Source organism: Euprymna scolopes, chromosome 12 (genome assembly GCF_053919585.1).
Source record: "Euprymna scolopes isolate OS-2025 chromosome 12, ASM5391958v1, whole genome shotgun sequence".
NCBI classification, from domain to species: Eukaryota; Metazoa; Mollusca; class Cephalopoda; order Sepiida; family Sepiolidae; genus Euprymna; species Euprymna scolopes.
The window spans coordinates 134,516,692-134,528,963 of record NC_136493.1 but is presented as its reverse complement, the minus strand read 5'-3'; positions in this window follow the sequence as shown (position 1 = coordinate 134,528,963).

Genomic DNA, 12,272 nt, shown 5'->3' with positions numbered 1-12,272 from the left:
ATATATATATATATATATATATAGTAATCCACATACAGTACTGTTTTGCTGTTTCACAGCTCATCAGTGTGGCTAGACAGGCAACTGTCTTAAGCCAGGATCCAAACCCGACCACCCAAATGGCTGTTGCTATATATATATATATATATATATATATATATATATATATATTACAATAGAAAAATGCGAGCATGAAAAGTAATATGGTTATATATGGAAATATTGCAGCATGAAGAATTGATTATATAATGTTATAAATTAAATTAAAAAAATTCTTAATGCTGCAATATTTTAAGTTATAAACTTATCATATTTTTTACTAGAATATCTTGTCCTTTCCTTTTCCAGTTATAACTTTTTTCCAGTTGCAACTAGTCCTTTACTTTTCCATGTTTTTAGCTTAACCATATTACTTTTAATGCTCACATTTTTCTATTGTAATTAATGATTTTTACAGGTTTCCAATGAATTCACTTGTTCTTTGTTTAATTACAGTTTTATTTTTTTGCCCCCATAAACATAACATACACATATATGTAATAACAATGTGAGGCACTCGTCTGCTTTCAACAAAATCACCCTAATTATCCCCTTTTCATGCTTTAATTCTCTGTTTCACTTGTTACTTCTCTTTCGATGACAGCAGTGAATTAGTAGCAACAGTAGTTGCTGAAGCGACATGGTTGCTATGGAAACCAGTCATAAAAAGCGTTGCTCATCTCCTTACATATTTTTACGATTTTGAACAATAGTAAATTTATCATAACTTTTGTTTTACTGAACGTAAATTGAACTATTTTTTTCACACTATAGCTGAGAAGGTGATCTATAAACTGTAATAATTGTTTGAAATTTGGTCAAAAAATGAGTGAGTGGCGAAGCTTTAAAGCAGTTCTAAATGACTAAAACACGGTAGTGTTTGAATGATATATACATATAAGACAAACTCTAATTCTTTAAAATGGAAGACTTACAACATCAGATGCGTTGCGAAAGCCGCTGGAAAATGGTTGGCTCATTCTGCTGCTCTATAAAGTATCTCCCTCCCAATACAATTCTCGAATCATACAAGAGCTAAATTCATTTTAAGATGGAGTACTGTTGCCACATCTGGAGAGGCGCTGTTCAAAGAACCTATTCCCGCCTTGCAAATTCTAATGGGCGACAATCTTTTCACCTCCTTACTTCCTATCTCTCACAAAAGAGATATTGTGAGTATATCTCTATCGTTATTTTCATGGCAGGAGCTCGACTAAGCTTTAATATATGCCCCCCCCTCTCTGCAAACCATTTGCAATTAATACTCGTCTAGATGCAACAATTGTAAATAATTTCCTTTACACTTCATCAGTGCCTTAGACTAAGCGAAAATTCCATGAGCAAAGTTTCTTACCTAGAACTCTTTGTGGAACACAATGCTCCGGGGCTGCTTCCCAACTGACTATAACATGGTTGTTTTCAATTCTAATGTAAATAAGTTCTTGTAGAGCCGTTCTCTTTAATAATCAAACCCTACCCAAGTTCCACCATTACTGATCATCATAGTGTTCACTCATTAACCCTTATCCTCGAATGGTCTTTGAGCTTCGATAAGCAGTGACTCTTTTCCAGTAAAATATATGAATTATTATTATTATTATTATTATTATTACTACCGTGGTGATTGGGTGATTGATGATACTGGTAGTGTTTAGGTAGATGTATGTCTGCCATTTTCTTCACAAATTTGAAATGCTTATAAAAGAAATGTTGATGCTTTCACAAAACCTCTACTTGGGATCTTGGTGAAATTAACCGAAGAAGAGACATACTAAAATACACATATACACTGGAAAAAACTTGAATGCCTACTGGAGAGAACTTGAATGTCTACTAGACACTGTCCTCGAGTGTCTCTCTACACCGGGGTTTGTCAGGACAATCTGCCATGAGGATAATTTTCTCTACAACCCTGACCAAATATTCAAAATCACATTTTGTATTCGTGGCCCAAATAAGATCTCCTATGAATAAATCATGAGGAATGATGCACCTTCTCCAAGTGCTGTTATATCAAGTAACAACACGAAGTTGGAGATTCCACCAGACTAGATGAATTCTTGTCCTGTAATCCAGTAAAATCAGGAGACCATAAGAAATGTATACTATGACATCCAGTAGATATCTCACTGCTGATGCTATTCTCTACCTATATAAGAGCCAGGTACGTCCAAGGATGGAATACTGTTGCCACATCTGGGCAGGAGCTGCTAGAAAGGACTTGTCCTGCCTTGATAGAGTTCAAAATAGACTTCGTAGCCTCGTAGGAGATGTCCTTTTCTCCTCCTTGCAACCTCTATCTCACAGAAGAGATGTTGCGAGTTTGTCTCTGATGTATCGTTATTTTCATGGAAAGTGTTCAACTGAGCTTCAATCTATGGTCCCCCCTCGCCAAACTTTCACAAGAAACACTCGTCTAGCTGTAAACACTATCAATAATTTCCCCCACTCTTTATCTGTGCCTAAACCTAAACGTAGATTCCATGAACAAAGCTTCTTTCTTAGAACTGCACGCCTGTGGAATTGTCTTCTGTTTTCCTGCTTTCCGGCTGACTACAATATGGTTGTGTTCAAGTCTAAAGTAAATAAGTTCTTGATGAGCCGTTCCATATAAGTTATTAAATTTACCAAATTTTCATTACTAATGATTACTATATTGACCAATTTCTACTGTACACTCTTTAACCCTTATCCTTGAGTGGCCTCTGGGCCTTGATAATGTGGTGATGCCTTTGTAAAAAAAAAAAAAAAAAAAAAAAAATATTAAACTGGTCAATTAGGAAGAGGAAAATTATATTCTCAACTTTTTTTACTAAGTGAAAGAGATATAAAAGAGATTTAATGAAATATTCGAATATCTGTGTATTTCATATAGAGATCAAGTGTTAGCCCCTAGGATCGAGCCTCTTGATTTTTGACTGAAATAAAATGAAACTTGAAAAAATAAATAAAAATAATTCCAAGTAGTCTCTGAAACGATCTTAACTTAGATCATTGTAGACCTGAATTTTAGGAAGGCTGGAGCACAAAATATCGCTCGTTTTAATGATACCACTCCTGTCTTCGTAGCTCTTCAATGTTTTAGTTTTTGAGTTAAAAAGTAGCAGGTATTACTCTTGGAACGGCCCTCATATATCTATCTATCTATCTATCTATCTATCTATCTATCTATCTATCTATAAAAGTGAACGTGTCTGTGTGTGTGTCTGTGTACATTTCCCTACGCAATAACTCTGTCAATTCTAAGTCTACAGACTCGAAATTTGATATACAGGGTACTAAGACTTGGGAAAATCGATATGATCGGTTTTCGGCCAGAAATTTTGCGAGTAAGGAGTCAAAGTTCAACGATTTGACCTTTGAGAACTCTACCAAACTCTTCCAACAATTTTGGGCCTAAACACTTGAAATTTTAGATATAAATTCCTTGAACGTGGATCTAACTTAATAACGTGATTTGAGCACAAAACAATAAATGTTAAGGGGTCATAATAGGGGTCAAAATTAAAAAAATTGACCGTTTTTTTTTTTTTTTTGCTCAGCATAAACCTCCAAACACCCGGGCAACGCCGTGCACCCATGCTAGAATATCTATAAAAGTGAAAGTGTCTTTGTGTGTGTGTGTGTATTTGTGTGTCTGTGTGTCTGTGTGTCTGCGTACATTTCCTACGCAATAACACTGTCAATTTTTAGTCTACAGACTCGAAATTTGATATACAGCGTACTGAGATTTGGGAAATACGATGTGATCGGTTTTCGGCCAGAAATTTGTCGATTAAGAGGTCAAAGTTCAACGATTTGACCTTTGAGAACTCTACCAAACTCCTCCGACAATTTTGGTTCTACGCACTTTAAATTTAAGATATAGGTTCCTTGGACATGGATCTAACTTAATAACTTGATTTGAGCACAAAACAATAAATTTTAAGGGGTCATAATAGGGGTCAAAATTAAAAAAATTGACCATTTTTTTTTTTTTGCTCGACATACATCTCCAAATACCCGGGCAACGCCGGGCGCCCATGCTAGTATATCTATAAAAGTGAAAGTGTCTGTGTGTCTGTGTGTGTATCTCTGTACATTTTCTTTCGACATAACTCTGTTAATTTTCAATCTACAGACTCGAAATTTGATATAAAGAATATTGAGATTTGGGAAAAGCTATGTGATCGGTTTTCAGCCAGAAATTTCGCTGTTAAGGGGTCAAAGTTCAAGGATTTAACTTTTCAGAACTCTACCAAACTCCTCCGATAATTTTGGGTGTAAACACTTGAAATTTTAGATATAAGTTCCTGAGACATGGATCTAACTTAATAACGTGATTTGAGCCCAAAATAATAAATGTTAAGGGGTCAACGTTTAAAATATTAACCCTTTATTTTTTGTTTTTGCTCAGTATACACCTCCAAACACCCGAGCAACGCCGGGCACCCATGCTAGTATATCTATAAACGTGAACGTGTGTGTGTGTGTCTGTGTGTGTGTGTCTGTGTGTGTGTGTCTGTGTACATTTCCCTACGCAATAACTCTGTCAATTTTTAGTCTACAGACTCGAAATTTGATATACAGGGTACTGAGACTTGGGAAAATCGATATGATCGGTTTTCGGCCAGAAATGTGGCGTTTAAGGGGTCAAAGTTCAACGATTTAGCCTTTGAGAACTCTACCAAACTCCAACGACAATTTTGGGTCTAAACTCTTGACATTTTATATATTGATTCCTTGATTTGAGCCCAAAGCAATAAATATTAAGGGGTCATAATAGGGGTCAAAGTTAAAAAAATTACCGTTTTTTTTTTGCTCAGCATAAACCTCCAAACACCCGGGCAAAGCCGGGCACCCCTTTTCTTGTATATCTATAAAAGTGAAGTGTCTGTGTGTGTGTGTGTGTGTGTTTGTGTATGCGTACATTTCCTACGCAATAACTCTGTCAATTTTTAGTCTACAGACTTAAAATTTGATATACAGGGTACTGACATTTGGTTTTCGGCCAGAGATTTTGCGATTAAGGGATCAAAGTTGAGCGATTTAACCTTTGAGAACTCTACCAAACTCCTCCGACAATTTTGGGACTAAACACTTGAAATTTTATATATAGATTCCTTGGACTTGGATCTAACTTAATAACGTGATTTGAGCACAAAACAATAAATTTTAAGAGGTCATAATAGGGGTCAAAGTTAAAAAATGACCGCTTTTTCTTTTTTTTTTGCTCAGCATACACTTCCAAACACCCGGGCAACGCCGGGCACCCATGCTAGTACATATATATATATATATATATATATATATATATATAAATATTTATATACTAGCAGTTCAGCTCGGCCTTGCTCGGGCACTATGTACTGTTCATAACTTGATACGAATATTTAAATATATATACTAACAAGTTTGACTCATGTCCAGGTAGCCTACATCTAAAATTTCAAGTGTTTAAACGCAAGGTCAAACTTCTTAAAATTTGACCCCCTTGGCAACCAAATTTCGGCCAAAAACCAATTAAAAAGCTTGCCCTATCTCTGAATACACTTTATGTAAAATTTCAAATGTTTAGACCAAAAATTGACTGAGTAATTTAGTAGAGACCGCAGAGGTCAACTTTTTAAAAACTTTGATCCCAATTTTGACCCCTTAACATTTATTGTTTTGGGCTCAAATCAAATTAAAAAGTTTGATCCATGTCCAAGTAACCTACATCTAAAATTTCGAGTGTTTAGACCCAAAATTGGCGGAGGAGTTTGGTAGAGTTTTCAAAGGTCAAATCGTTGAACTTTGACAGCGAAATTTCTGGCCCAAAACCGATTAAACCGATTAAAAAGATTTTCCCAAATCTCAATACCCGTTATGTCAAATCTCGAGTCTGTAGACTGAAAATTGACAGAGTAGTTTGGTAGGGAAATGTACACAAACAGACAGACAGATGGACAGAAAATTTCACTTACACCTCGATCATTTAAAAGCCAGAATTTTCTTCAATAAACCAGTTGAGCCTGAATCTACAGATAGGCGTTCACTCGGCGCCTCTCTGTTAGGCATTGAGCCTACTGCCATGTTTTAACTTATGCAACATTTCCACGTAAATATTAACGAACATACAGACACCCAACATTTAACCATTTCATTATCGTCTGTCAAGGTGTATAAACTTACTCGTTGAAATATTCTTAACCATTCTCATTGAACTTTCTTTCTAAGATAACAAATGAGCATTGACTCTTATTGACAACTTTTAGTGAACTATACTTTGAATCATTGAGCGGAGAAATTTCGATTACAATTTTCAAACCCGTGTAACGCTACGACCTACTGTAATAAAGAAGGCTGAGGAACTAAAATCATGTAATCTGATGATGTCATCGGATTTGGTAACCGGAAGTAGATAACATCTAATGACAAAACCGTTTTCGAGTATTTAGCATAGAAACTAACAAACGAAAAAAAAAAAAGAAAGGTCAATTCAAATAGATAACAAATGAATGTTACCAAAAGCAAGATAATTTACTTTTCTAAAAGAATCTAAAGCTTTTATTTGGTTCGAAAAAGAACTTGTGTCGAGTTGCTAAAGTAAACAGGCAATCGAAACGAAAACAGCACTCTCTTTAGAGCGTCTAAAATGGTTCAAAATTTGAAAAAAAAAAAAAAAAAAAAGAAACAAAATACTGATAGAAATTCAGCCATTAAGTGCCAGGAAGTGTTTTCGTCAGCCATTACATTTGGATACATCCAATTAAAAGTAATATTTACTTCTTATACATTTGCTTTTTTTAAAACGATTTTTTCCGAATCTATGTTGGATTGTAAAACAAATCTTATTTTTGTAGGGTTTAATATTTAAGTTTGAAATATTTCTGCACTACTAATTTTGGTTATATTAAAATCATTTGTTTGAATTTAATTTGTTTTTATTTTGTTAACTTATCGTCTGTTTTTTTTTTTCATATAAACTAATTTATCGTTCGTTTAAAAAAAATTATTGTTTGTTTTGATTAAAAAACATTGTTGTTCATTTTAATTTTAAAAAATATTGTTAGTTTGGATTTAAAAATATTTATTGTTGTTCGTTTTAATTAAAAACAGATTTATCGTTAAATTTTAAGTTGATTGTTTAATACGTGTTTATTGCCTAAATTCATATTTAATGTTTTGTAGGTACGTGCAAAATGAATGCCGATGCTCAAAATGTATAAACACTTTGATCCCTCCCTTTACTTAAAAGATCACAAAAAATAAATCACCAAAAATCAGGAAATTAACAAATTTTAATGGCATTTTCAGTATTTATCAAATAATGATTGTGGAATATAATGAACTAATTATTTTTATTTTAATCTTAGTGGAAATGTATTGTTTTGTTTAAACAAAAAATAACTTTACTAAAGTTATGGTTTTCACTAGTAAATAAAAAACGCAAGACTTTATTTTTGCTTTTTTTTTTATATAAATAAAGCATCGTAATTTGTTACAATTAAATTAAAATAAAATAATTTTTACAGGGACATTACGAAAAAAGCCCATAAAGTCCGTATTAATGAATTCGATATAACTGGAAGAAAAATGAATTTCTCGAACTACCGATATTACCATTGAATTAAGCATTGTTTATTTAATATTTTAACAAAAAAATTATAATTGCAAAAAATATTTCTACTTTTTTTTTTAAATTACAGATTTCGCATAATTTTTATATGCAAGATTTTAATAATTTCCTTGCTCGCAAGAATGTTAAACTTTCGGCGTAACATATTTTTTATATAATATTAAACAATAATAATGATAAAAATTTAATTTAAAAACAGAAACATAGAAAAATAATTAAATTAAAAAATGGAAAAATTGATACAAGCGTTCAGAATAGGAATGTATGGCTGCACGTCTGGGGGAAAAAATATCACACCCCTGCCTCCCTTTTAATTACATGACGTCATATTTACAGTCTTTCGACTGCCTGAAATTTTGGGCCTCCGTATATTCCGTGTTTAGAAAAACTTTAGTTTGTTGCGTTTTGCGAACGGCAGAATTACTCGGTTTTAGGCTAATTAATTTATATTTTGCACAAACAAGGTGTTTTTTTTATTTATTTAATTCAATATCTTAGAACTTTACTAATTATCTTTAAAATAGACCCAGAAAACTAATATTTATCTTTTAAAGGATTTTTACAATGAATTTATTTAACTTCAAAATTTAACTGAATTGAGTAGCTAGCCGTGAAAACATTTTTCATAACATTTTTTTTTCACGTGTACAGATATTTTTTCCTTTTGGAAATTAAGTTTAGTCCTTAATCTTTCAAATACAATCAAAATGTAGTCGGAAGCCTACAAAAAAATTATGATCAATCGGCTTTCAAAACTAGGTCCTCCTAATTTTGTCCGCTCATTTTTGCCCGTACCTAATATTTTACAACATTTGATTATGTAACAGCCACATATATGAACCAGGATCTATTTTATGATATTAGGTTGGAGCAAAAACAATATAGTTTTCTCACATATGTTACTTTTATATACGGATTCTGAATTAATTCATTGATATATATATAGCCATGTTATATATCATTTTGAAGCGCGTTTTTCGATCAATCGAATTGTGTTATTCTTTACTGGTCTCAATCTCTTCATTCACATGTTTGTGCAGGCTTTTCGACAGCATGAACAAAATTCAAATCCGTACAGTTTTCTTGTTCCAATTCATATTAAGCCAAAAAGCTGCCGAGACAGCTCGGGATATTGTAGTGAAGCCAAGACTACTACTACTACTACTACTACTACTACTACTACTATTGTATACTCTCGCCATTTCTCTTTCTCTTTATCCTCCCCTTTTCCTTCCTTCCTTCTTTTCTCTTTATACGACCAATCAGGATGGAGGTCAGTTCTGGAGGGAAAGAAGGATATATATATATATATATATATATATATATATATATATATATATATATATATATATATATATATATATATATATACGAATATTTTTTAATTATTTGATCTTTTTAGCTTTAAAAAATCTTGAAATTTTTATCGACCTACATTTATTTTGTTTAGTTTTTGTAACATGAAATATGTGGAGTTAGAACACCCACCCCCAAATATTTTCTCTAATATATTTAACGAAACCTACTATTATTATGTAAGTTTATTTAATAATAAATAAATATCGAAAATTTCAGGAGAATACGACTATTATTTGATTTTTGCTAGATTTTTAAGATGGTATGATAGATTTTAGATGGCTTAAAAAACGTCACTACAGAGTGTTGGAATTTTATTTTTTTATCGAAGTAGTCGCCTTTATCAGTGTTAAGGGAAGGGGGATGTAACATTTTTGGTTAGCCTGTAGCATTCATGTTACCTCTTCCGTTCTCATCTTGGCCCCGTTGTCTAACAGTCGTTTGAACTGAAAGGTATTTCATCTGGTGAATGTGCGTGCGTCACCCCCCTCTCCCTCCTTTTTTGTCATTCAAGTCTTCGCGGTCATTCCTCTTTCTCTCTCTTTCTTTCGCACTCCCCCCTCTCTCTCTATCCCTTTCGCTCGCGGATTGTTGCTGTGTGTTCTTGTTAGTGATTGGCTGTTCTAGAAACAATCTCAGAAATCCCCTTTCTTGCACCTTTTTCAAAGTTCTGGATAAGATTTCTAGAGTGCAAGACTCGTTTTCTGGGATCTCGTCGTGTTCAACGACGTGAATTCTTTCAACCACTTTATTAAGGATAGAGAGCCTTTATTGGAGTGGTTTGAAATGGGTGTTCTGAAATACCCCATTCATTGAAAGGGAAAATTGTGACAGAGCCTGTCAACATTTTTATTTCTCCTTTTTCAAGCCGTTGAATGAGAGACTCGTCAACATTGATTTATTTTCTTGGTCCCCTTTCGAACGGATGAAGAAATTGCCAGACAAACCTTTTCAGAGAAAAGGAATATTATTTCAAGAGAAGGAAGGAAGGAAGGAAGGAAGGAAGAAGAAGAAAGCTGACAACCTTTTCAGAGAAAAGGAATTTTATTTCAGACACTCTATACTTCGAAGGAGAAGAGGAGGAAGAAGAAGAAGAAACCGGACAATCTTTTCTGAGAAAAGGAATTTTATTTTGGACACTCCATACTTCGTGCGAGGGAGAGGGAGAGAGAGAGAGAGAGAGAGAGAGAGAGAGAGAGAGAGAGAGAGAGAGAGAGAGAGAGAGAGAGAGAGAGAGAGAAACTTAAAAAAACCTTTTGAAGGTTTCGTTTGTTTTGAAAAAAGGGGGGGGGCAGAGGAGGAGAAAGGAAAAAACTTTAAAAGAACTTTGTAACTTAGCCTTGCACGTTTTCTTTCCTGAAAGAAAACCCTTTTTGCTGAAAGACTGAATTTAAAGACTTAAAAGAACTATTTTCTTTTTTTGCATGTTCTTTTCCTATCAAGTAAGAATTGTTGTTTTCTTGTATTTGTTTTTGATTTTATATGTTACCTTAAGGGTCTTTTTTTTTTAAATCTTAGCTTTGAAAAATAAAAGCAACAATAACATTTATTTTCTTTTTATAAAATTCAGATCATTTTAATCACATTTCGGGTCTGTACTTCATTTGCTCATTTCTTTAGTTTCCGCCAAAATTTGCTTTACTTGTTTATTTTTTCTTTTTCATTCGTTAACCCTCCCCCCCCCAAACGGATTTTGGTGACGACCCACAAAATTCCGTCAATAGGAACGTTGTTTTAAAGCGTCGATGATGTAAACACGATTTTTGTCCCGCATTTTCATTATTTTTGTATGCAGTAAAATTAAAAAAAAATATTAACAGTTTTTTGGAAGTTTCTTCTTTTAAATGGTAAAAAAGTTAAGACGATAATATTAAATTAAATTACAGTTACATCGTGTTACATACAGGGGCGGGGGTTAAAACTATGGCGCGCGTTGGAGATACCTAAAGATCTACCAGCACTGGTAGATGCACAAAAATCAAACCCTGAAATATAATCCTTCCCAGAATTAAAGAAATTCACATATCCGGAAAAGATCAATATATGCCAGATCAACTTTAAACTTGCTCAAAAGTTTGGATTAGAATAGATCGTGTTCGAAAACCGTTAGAAGCACCCCACTCAGGTCCTTACACGGTGTTCGAACGAAAACTCAAATGTTTCTTAGTAGAAACTAATCAAAACATGCATACACAAATTTCAATAGATCGTTTGAAACGTTACATTAAAAACAAGCAAAAACATATACAAAATAAAACTACCAATACAAATAACAAGCTTGATTGTTTATCTACACAAAAACTACACAAACACAAACTGAAAACGAGAACTTCAGGTAGAGCAGTGACATGAAAAAAAGATAACGAGTTTATTTTAAAACAACAGGATAAACAAACACTTAAGAGACACGCGTAATAATAAAAATTAAAAAAACCGTTCCAAAAACTCCGTTATCTTGCGAGAGAGTATTGTAACGGCAACAGAAATAAAACAGGATCTATTTTATGATACAAAATACGAAAAAAAGTTTTCGTACCCAAACTAAAAACTCCTAGATTTATTTCTTGCTTTTTTCCTTCTCTCTCTCTTTCTCTTAAGCAAGATGCGATTAGACGTGTATGGCTCTCTTCCACAAAAAACCAAAACAAAAAAACCAAAACAAAAAATAAAAAACATATTTCTTCACACGCTACGCTTACAATAAGCAATTAAAAGGCCAAGTTCGTTACGTTAATTCTTCGTACTTCCTTGAAGTACTAGTCAAAAATGCAACAATTGCTTCAAACATACATAACATGCATAATATTTTTATATTTATATATATAAAAGCGAAAATGTATGTATGCATGTATGTATGTATGTATGTATGTATGTATGTGTGTGTGTTCGCTTTTTGTGCATGCCTACAAAAGGCTTTTTTCGTCGTGATTCTCGGTTGGCTCGCTCCTTCTTAAAACTTTTTATATGCTGTCTAAATAATAATATCTACGACTAAGGAACTCTGGTCGCAGCTATCGTTAATTTACCCGACTTTTACAAGCTATTTTCGAGATATTTTTTGATCGCCGCGTAGCGGGGAAAACAGAATCTGGCTTCCAGCGCAAAACTAAGTCAAACATCACGCGACTTAACGTTCTCTTACCCGTTAATTTCGTTTTATAAACGTCAACTTGACACACTTATCAGTTCATCTATTACCGTGGCCGAGACGGTTAGGTAGCAGGTTTTTTTTCCATTTCCTTTCCACCTCCACGTCAAAGGTTCGGGGTTCAAGCCT